The sequence below is a fragment of the Mixophyes fleayi genome, chromosome 2, assembly GCF_038048845.1.
Source record: "Mixophyes fleayi isolate aMixFle1 chromosome 2, aMixFle1.hap1, whole genome shotgun sequence".
NCBI classification, from domain to species: domain Eukaryota; kingdom Metazoa; phylum Chordata; class Amphibia; order Anura; family Limnodynastidae; genus Mixophyes; species Mixophyes fleayi.
In genome coordinates this window covers 338,488,185-338,501,598 of record NC_134403.1, presented here as the reverse complement: position 1 = coordinate 338,501,598, position 13,414 = coordinate 338,488,185, and the positions used below count along the sequence as shown (strand labels likewise).

Genomic DNA, 13,414 nt, shown 5'->3' with positions numbered 1-13,414 from the left:
TACTTAATTAATTTCATTAATCAGATTCTGAATTTTTGCACAGATACATACAAGACACAAATAGGTTTTAGTAAATTATTTGGGAAGTTGCTTGATCTCTCTTTCTTCTTCATAAGGTTGTATCTATGCTTGAAACCTATCATGTGCATAGGTTTACTGATTATAGATATATACAAAGATCTCCTCAAATATGGATTATAAAAAGTATTGTTTTGATGCATGTTGGCTCCTATATAAAACATAATGCACTTGGAGTGGACTACCCCAAGCACCCACCCAACTCATACTTTTGGTCAAAGGAATTTCTGAAATCTGTGTGGGATGGTTGGGGGTGCCATAAAATATAGGTGACTGGTCTACTGGACACAGGACGCTCTTGCATAAACAATTCAAAGAAGAGGACAAGAACACGGTCTCTAAATATACATTAATCCCTAGTTTACTCACACATGGTAGGCTGATGTAGAATGGGATTTACGCCAGTTTGCATAGCATATCTTGCGTGATATCCCTCTGCACCTGCCCAGAAAGTGGGTATACACATATGTGCCTATGCAGACTTGCACGCTTATGACACTTAGACCCATCTACACTTGGAGAGATGAGATGAGGGGAGGGAAAGATGCATTCTAACTTTGGCAGAGTGCAGTAAAGGCATTTTTAGGCAAATGCATCTCTTGCAGAGCTGCACAAATCCACATATACGTGTGTTAGGAGTATCTTTTGCATCCACTATAAGGAAAGTACAAATACTCCATGATGCCATGCTGTAAACTGGCACATATGCTACTGATGGCGGAGGCTCTGCATATGGGCGACATGTGCTATCAGCTCCATTGACTTCAGCAGTACTCATATGTGGCAGTAATCATGATCTAATATATAGGTTCATTTTCTTATCCCTGATGATGGGCTATTGGTGATGTATGGGGATCTAGTGTAAACACACATCACTGGGTGATCAAACACCCTGTATAGGAAGCATTTGACTCGGAGACCAGCTCCTTCCTATTTGTTTATCTTACATTAACAATCCTGCTGATGTGTTATTACAGATAGGTGTATCTTTCTTTTATTAAACGTATTTAACGTATGTATTTTAACTTATTACCATGATTAAAGGCACGGTTGAAGCCAAGACTGTAAGCCTGTATAATTGCTTCCTGTACTGGTGTTTGATTACCCAGATATGTTTTGTGAATGACAAAGCTAGGGCCAACCACTACACCAGATCCCCATATTTTAAAGGGTTTCTCATTCTACAAAAATAGCAGACACTAGATACACTAAGAGGTAGGTAATTATGACACATAAATTACTTTTAGGGGTCTGTTTATGGAGCGGTGAAGAGCCTAAAAAGGCTCTTTCACTACTTCATTCAATTTAAGGGTTAACATCAAAGAAATCATTTCTCTGGTGTTAAACTGCCTTTAAGCTGTTTAACGCTGTCCTCATAGACCTCTATGAGGATTGCGTACTGAATCTATTCATCAAGCGGTAAAAAGCATTAAAAATATCTCAGCATGGTGTTACTTACCTCTCTTTGCTGGGAGGAATGATTTGCAGTAGCTGGTGGCAGTACTAATACACTTATATGTACAAAATATGACCACACAAATTACTTATCTACCTCTAATAAGGACACCAGTCCCTCCAGTAAGAGAGTGGTAAGGACAGTTTAGAGCATTCAGCCCCAGGACGGGGAAGGGTGAGTTTTCTATAATCCATGGGTAAGAATGTAAATACCTTATTTTATAGGAAGGCTATTAGCACATGCAGGTGTTGAACAGTAAACTGCCGGGACCTATTGTTACATTAGGGATGGGTCCGGCAATGCCGTTCTAGTATTCTGGGCCCACAGTTCTGCTCTCAGTGGGAAGCATAAATCCTCAGAGGGGCTTTGAGCACACAGCATTGCCATTGCCAAGACCCCCCTCACCTCAGGGCCCAGTAGACACTGCACCCCCTCTTGTTATGTATCTGACTGCACAACTTTTGGTGGAGGGTCCTTATGCGCTTTCTAAACTATTTTTTTAAATAAGGAAATAAAGCATGAAATATTTTAAGAATCAATGTAATCAATGAATTATTATTATTTTTACTTTCTCTTCTCATAGGATATTTCCTTGGGATGCACCTCCTGTAACATTCATTTAGATAGAGGACTATTATTCTAAACTTTGTGATAAATGAATGGAGCAGGCTTTTTCACATTAAATATTTTGTATAGTATGTTCTGTGTGGATGTTCCAAAATCATTTCCTTTTTATCTGCACCTTCTAACCCTCCTCACTGTACCTCTGATGGGAGCATGCCAAATAATAGTATAGCAACTTCCTTTCTATAATAAATGCAGATACACCGGGGATTTGGGATCTCTCTGTAGAATGGCCAGTTTATTTGAGAACAAAAAGATACGGTGAGAATGATACTTTTACAATGGTGTATTTTCCTCTAACAGTGAAGTTCTCCTGTGATGATATATTCCGACCTAATTCTGTATCCATTCCCCAGTACAGTACAACCAATGTAGTGAGTAAAGGTGGCTTTGTGTGTAGGGTTTCAATGACCAGTGATTCAATTTATTTGTGTGTGTGAGATTTGTAATAGAAGTAGATTGAGTGATGTGGCCTCTCTTTACACCGAAGGAATTATAAGCAACCGTCTTATTATACTAAAATACCCACTTCAAATGTATTGGTTCAATAGAAACCATATCTATATATAAAACTAATCATATAGGTACAATAACCTTAATAAAGCTAGGAAAGTCGCAGTGGTATATTTACTAAACTGCGGATTTGAAAAAGGGGAGGCGTTGCCTTTAGCAACCAATCAGATTCTAGCTGTCATTTTGTAGAATGTACTAAATAAATGATAACTGGAATCTGATTGGTTGCTATAGGCAATATACCCCTAAAGGTTTTTTTATGTGTATTTAGTATATTTAGAGGTCAACACAGATTTCATCTACCCTGAAAATAACAAAAATATATTTAGCTGAGACCTCATAAACATCTTGTTGGAAATAATGTTTTTATTTTGCTGTCTCTTACTGTTCATCCTTGTTTGTGATGGTTATTTTATTCTATAACCCTACCTTTACAAAATATAAATAAAGCAAAACAATATTTTCTGCGAGGGCGCTTCCTCGGGAGATTAAGTGCCAAATTGTTGCAACTGTAAAATAAATTATTACATTTATTAGAAAATTGCATTTACAGCTAGCTCAGCCATTTAAGATTACTGCTGCTGTGATTGTATTTCCACTTAATCCTTTCTTATGTTTAAGTCAGGTTTGCAGTATGTTTACACTGCAAAATATATTTGATATAAGCATGGCTGATTTAAGTACAGAGCAAAGAGGACATTTGCCCTTGGCCATCACTGAGCTCACGGCTCAGAGTTTGTCTAATTTTATTTCTATTATAATTTGTAAAAAGTATTTTTCACAGTTTAGATTTGTCAGAGTTAAGAGCCATGTGTTGCCCGGCATCCATCTGTTAGTCCACATGGAGTCGAGACAGTGTAAATGATGAGACAATAATTTTTAAATTGCATCTTTATCAAGGTCAATATTGGGGTCTCTGACTTTTCTATCCTGTCCCATTGTCTCCATTTCTAACCTGTGTAGATCAGTTGGTTGTACATACGTGACTGTTGAAGCTGAATGCTACATAAATGTTTTTATGTTTTGTTTTATTTATGTTTAAATAGCAAGTATTGTACCTTTATAAAGCGATTAATTTTTCTAGGGAGTCCTCTTATGACTCCATTTGAAAAATCTCCCTGTGGGGGAGGCTTATATGGCTGCAGAGTCTCTCATTTGCCTTTCTGAACTCCAGACCCTCGCTAAGCTGGGTAAGAGCCCTTCTTCCATGTACATGATGGCAGAGGAGGGGGATTGTGCTGTCAACGAGTATGCTGATAAGTGGGTATTCCAAAGCCCCCTGATCACTGCAACATTTGAATTTGATTGTCCGTGTAGCTGCATGACACCTATGGGGGATAATAAGAGTTTCTAACTTGTGTTTACATAACCATCAATAGCAATTTTGTCCTAAAATGGAATGCATCATCATCATCATTTATTTATATAGCGCCAGCAAAGTCTGTAGCGCTTTACAATTGGGAACAAACATTAATAAAACTATACTGGGTAATACAGACAGACAGAGAGAGAAGAGGGCCCTGCTCGCAAGCTTACAATCTATGGGACAATGGGAGTTTGAAACACAAGGGTACGTGCTACATCATATCGCACATTGGACCAGCTAGAATTCAAAGGTAAAAAGTATTGAGTGGGCTGTATGATCAGTCACACAGCAATGTTGGTCATAGGGTTGTTGTCCTGTGTTAGCTCTGTAGAGGGTGATAATAGGGTAAGCTAGGAACATTAACAGGGTGGTAGAGGAATATTATAAGCTTGTCTGAAGAGGTGGGTTTTCAGAGAACACTTGAAGGTTTGAAGACTAGAGGAAAGTCTTATTGTGCGAGGGAAGGAATTCGCAAAGTGGGTGCAGCCCGAAAAAAGTCCTGTAACTGAGAATGGGAGGATTTGATGAGAGTGGAAGAGAGACGCAGATTTTGTGCAGAACGGAGGTGTCAAGTTGGGAGATATTTGTCTGTCTTTACACTGCATCAGACATCATTGATACCAAACAAGTCACAGACATGCTTATTATTTATATACCTAGTGTCAATTGTGTTCTATGTAAAAGCAATAAACCAAACTATGTACAAGAGGGCCGAGCTTGTTTCATTAGTGCAAACAGACAAATTGTATGAATACAAAAGGAGTCTGCTCTAGAACACATGTAAAACGAGGTGCACCACAGAATACAAATACTTGCTTACAACATGTTCTATGTAATAACTTTTGTCAACAAATACCGCAGAACTCTGACCACCGCTTTACAGCCAGATAAAAGGTAGTAGATGCAATACACACTTATGCTCTCCTACATTCTCAATTCACTGGCTTTGTAATTTAAACAGGACTGTCACAAACAAACATGGGGCGCTTCCATGGTGCGTTATCCAAAATACAGTTTTATTAAAATATACAAGTATTGCACTACCAGAAATCAATAAAAATATCAGCATATCATAGTTTCTTGCAAATTTGCTTTGTTGTCTCTATGGACCTAAGCAGCAAACCTTACACACAGTGATCCTCATCAAAGCCCTCTACGCATTTCGTCTAGGCCACTTCGTCATTTGGGGTGGATCCAACATAACATAACACACTTCTTATAGGGCAGCTTGATTAAAGCATCAGGTGTGCACCGAGTTCCGTTTAACAAATATTGTCTGAACTTATAATCACAAATCGTGAACCCATATTGTACAATGCACGTAATCAAAACTGATATCGGCATAGTGAACCTCATGTCATACAGTATAGTAACAAAAAACATCTTTTACTAGCCAGCACATTAAGCTAACATTGGCAATTCCTCTCCACGTCTCTTCACTGTCACAAAACCTAATAAATAATAGATTTTTTGCAGCCAAGTAATACATTTTTTGAATTTGATCATTATTTAACTTCCAAATTAGTAAAATGATATAAATCAGATTTTGCTATAAATGCCTATACCCACAGCATACCCGGCATTCTGATGAGGCAGCTGGTGGAATTTGGCTCTATAACATTTATAAAATCAGACACCAGCAACTGCTGCAATTACCATTTTATTTTTGCAACGTTACATTTCAGACACAAAGATTATTTATTCCGTCCTGTATGGAACCTCCCATTGACCAAGCTCTATTAGGGTATGTAATATGGCATTCACATATGTTAATATCATGTTTATGCTAATAGTGTTTTTTCGGGCTAGAAGGGTCATTAAAATGCTTAATGGGTGCAAAGGTTGCACTGTTACTTTACTGACGAGTTATTTCATCTCACATTAACTAAGCTTGCCAATAATTAGATGCAAATACTATGGTAATGAGTGATTAGTGTGTGTTTTATATTCACCCCCAATTCACTTATATCACATCACGAACAGGAAGAACAATACTAGACTAGTCGCTAAGATACTAAAAACCGTATTTTCAATTAAAAAAAAAACCCATATAAACGAAATAGACAGATTTCTTGTTTCTTTTGGTGTTTATATAAAGATGTAGAACAAATCATGGAGCCAAATTGTTGTAACGCTCCAGAATGCTGTAGCTTAAGAGGAGCATGGAATGTCACAGATACATTTTTAGAATGTTGAGGATTACTTGGGTTTCCTTATGTCAGACGAGGACCTGCTGAGGAATGTGACTACTGTCCCTTTTCTGTTATCTCTTAATGAAAGGGATGTAGGTGGAAGTGTAAAAGTGGCTATAGATTGGGGCACATTTATCAACACTCGCAAAATATGAAAAACAGTTTTCAATCCTTATCGCATTGATAAGGATTGAACTATTTCTCATATTTATTAAAAAAGCAACACAGGAACAGCAGTTCCGAAAAACTGCTTTTCCTGTGAAGTGGAAAACATACTTACCACTGCCGCTTCGTTCCCGAAGCAGCATGCGATGAACGGGGCTCCTCTTCTGACTCCAGTGCTCATGCGCCACGTGAAACCCTCGGGCATGCGCACAGACATCTCCGCTCTGTCTCTACAACTATAGTTGCAGAGAGCGAGCGGTGAGTGACAGGGAGGAATCATGTGATCCCTCTACACATTCGCTGTCCACCTCTGCTCTTCAGAGCAGAGCTCACAGCACTGAAATCTTTCAATTATGATAATGTACGCCAGCTTCAGCTTTTTTGTATCTTAGTTAGATTGCTGTTGGGAGCAGTCACCATACTGTAGAATGGTGACTGCTCCCAAAAACGAAAAGGAATGCAAAGCAGCAGATATCCACGATATCTGCTGTGATGCACCCTTCTTAAATATGCGAGGGACACACAGAGGGACGTGTTTTTAACAGTAAGTGCACGATAGATTCCCATCGCCAGTTGTTAAATATGCCCCACTGTTGCTTAGGAGCACATAAGTGGTCGATTTGGCCACACATTGGTTGTTTGGTTATCGAGCTGAATGACGTGATCTGATATGGCTGCATGGATGTTCTTTGTTCCAGTTGAATATAGACATTGTACATTTGTGCATCACGAGTCTTCCTGTCTCGTCAATTTCAGTGTTACTCAATTGAGTTTTGTTTTGACATGATGGTCCTACAGTTGGCCATACACATACTATACGATGTCAGCCTAACTTTGTCAAAGATAAATCAAACTGAAAGATAAATTTGGTGTATATATGACTAGCTTCATTTTTATGTAATGACCTCTGTTTTCAGCAGGAAGACAAATAGGTCCAAAGTCAAATTTCAATGTATGGTTTTAGTAAGTCACATGTTTTGGTATAAAACTAGCACAAATAGAGATGGTTTGATGTGAATATCACCATAGTACACAAAATTTTTTAGAAGTGCAAAATAAGTTGCAAGTTTTTTCATCTCTAAATGACATAACTGAATGTTAATATGTAATGAAAACATTCACAAAACTGTATATGAACACACAACGTTTTGCTTTGTACAGTGAAGGATCTCCTTGAGCATATCCAAAAATTAATATTTCTTTCGGGTTTATTAGAAGTTAGAGAACAAAATAAGGGAGAAAAAAACACCAAGGATTGTGATTGAGCGCCGCTCCGGATTCTGTCAGTGCCGTAACTAGACATTTTAGTGCCCTCGGTGAGACAGGGCACCGGCGCTCCCCATCTAAGTGGGAGTGACATTTGCCAAGTGGGTGTGGCCAACCTGAAATTCTTCAGCTTTTTACTTTCGCAGTCACTAACACGAAGTTCGGCATTTCGGACGCAAGTTTGCGTTCCAAATGCCGTACTTCCTGTCAGTGACTGCAAAAGTAAAAGGCTGTAGATACAGAGCCAGGTAGCGGGCACCTGCTGCGCCCCCTTGGGCTTGCGCCCTGGGCGACGGCACCGCCCGCACCTGCCTAGTTACGGCTCTGGATTCTGTTACGCCATATAAATAAAATATAATGATGATTCAAATACATCTATCATTAATGCAATACTGTCCAAGTATCTTCATGAAGAGGCTCACATTCCTGTTTTAACCACATAATTGTGGTTCAGCATCATCATCAACATTTAATTATATTATTTAATTAATTATACATTTAATTATATAATTATATAGTGCAAGCATAATCCGTTGTGCTTTTCAATTAAGAACAAACACAGTAATAAAACAATACTGGGCAGCACAGTGGCGTAGTGGTTAGCACGTCTGCCTCACAGCATTGGGGTCATGAGTTCAATTCCCGACCATGGCCTTATCTGTGTGGAGTTTGTATGTTCTCCCTGTGTCTGCGTGGGTTTCCTCCGGGTGCTCCGGTTTCCTCCCACACTCCAAAAACATACTGGTAGGTTAATTGGCTGCAATAAAAAATAAAAAAAATTGACCCTAGTCTCTCCCTCTTTGTCTGTCTGTGTGTGTGAGTGTGTGTCTATAGTAGGGAATTTAGACTGTGAGCTCCAATGGGGCAGGGACTGATGTGAATGAGTTCTCTGTACAGCGCTGCGGAATTAGTGGCGCTATATAAATAAATGATGATGATGATGATGATGAATACTGGGTAATACAGACAGACAGAGAGGCAAGAAGGCCCTGCTGACAATCTATAGGACAAGGATAAACTGAGGTTACAACCTTTCACTGTTCATAGATCACATTTATACATAAGACAATCAATGGTATCTCTTTTACGGTTTAGTGGCAAAGCCTATAGAAAATACGGAAAAACACTACAAAATGATGTATTGTCAGACAGTATTTTTCAACTAAGACCTGGATATATTACAAATGGGCTCATAAGTCTTCAACATTACATTTTACTGTAGCAGACTTAATATTTTGCCCTGGAACAAAGCTTTTGTTCTGGATACTGTTTTAACTGGGAGGAAAAAGAGAATTTAAGGCTTCTGTCGGCAGCTTCGGGGTAGTTTGACAATTTTCTATTTAAAATGAGTTTCACTGCCATTCATTACAGCCAAAAGATTTCAGCTAGTGTATGACCCTTCAGGGATGAGCAAGTCCATCCGTTCACATAGGGAACATATTTTTCCTGCTCTTCATCACATAGGCTCCAAGCGGTAATTCCAGAGCCTCGGAATATATTTACTAAAAAAAGCTGTGTGTGTTTCAGTACGTTGCTCGTGGCAGAGACATAAAGGACGCAGATATTAAGACCTGAGTAATGAGGCTGAATAATCCTGTGACGTAGAATAATGCACGGTCCTCTGTTGTGAAATAAAATAGCTCTTTAGTTTAGCATGGGATGAGAAGCAGTCTGATGAAAGGTGAATATTAACTGTTTTAGAGCCAGCGATATCTAGTGGATAAGAGGCATGCTGGAATCAAAACCAAGGGTTAAATTCATCAACATCATGATCAACATTTATTTATATAGCGCCAGCAAATTCCGTAGCGCTTTACAATTGAGAACAAACATTAATAAAACAATACTGGGTAATACATACAGACAGAGAGGTAAGAGAACCCTGCTCGTCTAGTGCTGATTGAATGCTATGAGTGCAACTCCGGGCTTATATAGGAAGGCTCATTTACAAATGATAAGACTCATAGGACAACAGCACAACCTTGGCAGCACCAACTTTATAATGAATAGCTGTGCACATTAGCAATATATGAAAATTTACCTCTAATTTGTTAAATTGTATATATGTTTTCACCCTATCAAAGGAGCTTCCCATTTATTATCTAACTCTTATATGATTAACCAAGCAATAGACACAGATATTGGAATACCCATTGGTGGAGCAGTGTGCATCACGGGTCTCCATAGCAAAATGTGGGTAGGGGCCCGACAATGCTGTTCCCGCCTCTAAGACCCCCTACTCTGCTCTCACAAGAGAGCCGGGCTGCATCTGAGTATGCGCAGTCTGGCACATGTACCAATGAGAAGAGTCCTCCGCATGCGCCGTTTAGAAGAGGCCGCACCCCCTTTTCTCATGACCCTGAGGTTACCCACTTGTATTGCTGAAGTATAGAAAAGTTTGAAGATGATGGCTGTGTCATTTTTCTACCTCACTAATTATGTAACTTCAGAGTGGCCATATAGTTTCATCATATACCCATATACTAATGGGCCAATATGCTTGTTGACGCCTTGTTTCCCATTTTCTCCCACCTATAATCTGGCACTGTTGGGCCCTAAGGGTAATTCTCCCGTACTGTATACCAATGTAATGGTTCCACTTTTCTAACTCTTGATGATGTAACACTCAAAAAACTCACAAAAAAATAATGTCACGTCTGCGATGTTAAGGGGGGCGGGGGGAGGGTTGGTGCTGCTTGCTGGGAAAAGGATGAACGGTTTTCACTCAAGAGTTTAAAAGTGTAAATCAGATGGCCGTGAAAACTCTCCCATAACCCAGGCTCGGAAGGTAGGTGAAAAACAACAACCCCCATGAGCCTTGCTAACTGGCTTGACAAAGGGCACAAGCTAATCTGAGGGTCTATGTGCCCCTTCCACTCTAACGCCCTGTGGGTGATGTCATGTGAACCCGGTTGCTGAGATGACTGCTCGAGTAAATGCAGCTGAGCACTTGAGTGTGTGTTGTGGAGTTGTGAGTCTCAGTGGATTGAGTGATGTGAGCTTCAGAGCTTTCTCTGAAAGGTACTTGTTAGGTGAGTCTGCTTTTGTAGAGTGATAGCTCAAGAACTGACACTCTCGTGTAGGGGGTCTAAGTGTTATTATTTACAAGTAGCTAAGGGATCTGCGCTGAATTGTAAAGTGTGGAGATAAAATTAAAGATTGACTCATTTATTTTCATCAGATAGATAGACCCATTATGACAAAAAACTAACAAAGAGAGAGAGTGCTGGTGTAAGTAAAAGATATCTCTCTTTTATTAATAAAATGAATCACATACATATATAAATAATAGTTCAACGTGGTAGGTGTAACAATAGATTCCCAAATTGAATTGCCAAACTCATTAATCCTTATAAGCAGCAATAGGTCATTAAATAATTTCAGACCTTTAGGTGTTCCAGTCCATATAAGGAGCATATAATCATAAAGACCTTTAAATATTTATAAAACACAGTTCCTACCAATTGCCTCCTTAGAGGGGTAATTCAATTGACTGCGTTGTTTGTGAGAATAACGCGGCCCGCGCACTATTACCGTTCGTACTGTAATTTCAACGCAGATTTTTGCTTGCGGCTCACAGAGCAAAAATTCAGCGTTGAAATGACTGTAGTAATGGCAATAGTGCACAGCCAGTGTTGTTCACATGGCCAACGCCGTCAATTGAATCCCCCCCATAGAACATAGAATCCACAATATGATGGTAGAAATAGGTACTCCACAAACATAAAAGGTAACAGTCAATTAAGTCTTTCTTAGGCAATAAAAGAAGCCAATTTGAAAGCTGTTGCACCTTAGTAATTGTATACATATTGTTCTCTGTACCTTACAATAATGCAGAAGATGTCTCCCTGGATGTACTGAAGGCTGGAACTTGTGAGGACACGCTGTTTCAAAACACGTACTGATGTCATAAAGTTTGTACTGAGCTGGAAGCTCGTCAGCAGATCTGCACACACAACCTGCAAGCCTAATTATTATAACTATCAATGGCTCCCACCAGTAAACAGGTTCGCGAACCTGCAAAGCACGGGGAAACCTAGTTAATAAGGATTGTGGAGACACATGTGCTGCCGAAATCGCTATCACCATCGCAGAATTTTTTCAAAGTGAAATGGCAGCATCTTTATTTATTTATTACCACTTTTACCCATTTTTTATTTTTTTATGTTGGTAAGTCGGGCAAAGTCGCGTCACGTATGCACAGAAGCTATTATAGCACCTTAAAAATTGATTTTGATTATTAACATTTTAACTGAAGATTAGGCATATTAAAGCATTGTTGTTTTGTGTTTGTGTTTTTTTTTTAAACAATAAATTTCTCCCCTATTGGGCCTAATTGGACCCATGATGACCCAGAGCACATCTGAACTTGGATCATCTGTACTTGGATTTTAATAGCTGCAAAGACCCACAATAAACACTTCTGAGCACAGCATCTTATGACTTTTTAGTGCTTATGGGGCAATTGTTGTATAGATTGTCTTGTGAATCACTACCACGAAATATTGCAATTAAAAGGTAAATAAAGTAGCACCAATGAAATGTAAATTGACACAAGCTTCAATCTGCTAAAGAAAGCATTTTCTTTCTTTATTTCCCCTCTATGAAATATGCATAATTTATTATTAATGGCTTCATAGTGTCCTTTCCCGGTGCTCTTGTCAGAAAGGCTGAGTTAACAACCTATTATTGTGTACTCCTCACTGTGCTGTTAATAGCTTTAGTGTCTTTTGTGGGAATACACCTGCTGCTCATAAAAGCATTTAGGCTGCTGCAAAAATGTGACGAGGCTTAAGGTTGTTTTTTGGGATGACCTTGTGCAAACTCTGCCCATCTCCACAACAATACCGATAATAGATCCATAGACTGTGGCTTCAAAAAGCATTGCATCTGTTTTGAAATGGCATAAAGAAATGTGCTTGATTTCTTAGATTTTTATAAAACCATCTCAAGTCTGTTGCTCGCATTTACAAGTTATTTTTATCCAGCTTTAAACAAGCGACTCCAGATTTTGTTTCGGTTCGAATATTGTGATGGCAGCTGCCGACAACCTCCTTATTTTGTACAGATTGTTTCTGATAATTGCCGCCATAGACAGTAACTTATGTTTACCAGTCGCTGAATATGGTTTTATTTGCTCAGCGACATGCTAAATGTCTTTGGCAACCAAGGATTAGACTGAGTGAATTCAATGTTTCTCCACTTTTTTTAACTGTTGACATTGTAATAATTGAAGAACCATGAGGGTGGCCATCTTGGTGGAAATCTGCAGGAACTTAATTTTAACTCCTGTCGTACTAAATGCATATAGATTGTAGTTTGTAAGCATAGAAGGCCTCATGTACTAATTGTTCTAGTATTCGGCCAATAGCATCCCTGACACACCTTTTGCTGTGTCTTGGATCATTTATAATGGATGTGTGTGAATAGATAATTCAATTTAGTGGATAAATAGAAATGTACAAGTGTGAAAATAGAAATAGAGGTATATCTGATGTTCCTTTGATACCATGTGACTTGTTCAATGTAAAAACGGTCAAACAAAGAGTATTTTAGGAGGAAATAGCAAAGCTGTAATTAATTAAGGGGGTTCCAGATGTGATTATAGGAGCCTATGAGGTGTTCTTTTTGTATTTTTTTGCTTTTGCACATATAACAATATGATTATTTCAAATGTCATAATTTGTGCAATTAATTATTTTCTGCTTCAGTTGGTTTAAATATAGTCTCTTCGTTAATTTTCATCCTTTTTTT

The 13,414-nt window shown here is 38.8% G+C and overlaps 1 protein-coding gene across 3 annotated transcripts in view; it reads left to right on the top strand.

Moving 5' to 3' along the window:
- Nucleotides 1–13,414, top strand: part of LOC142139435 (ephrin type-A receptor 6) — a 630,331-nt gene that overhangs the window by 412,715 nt on the left and 204,202 nt on the right. The window lies entirely within an intron of this gene.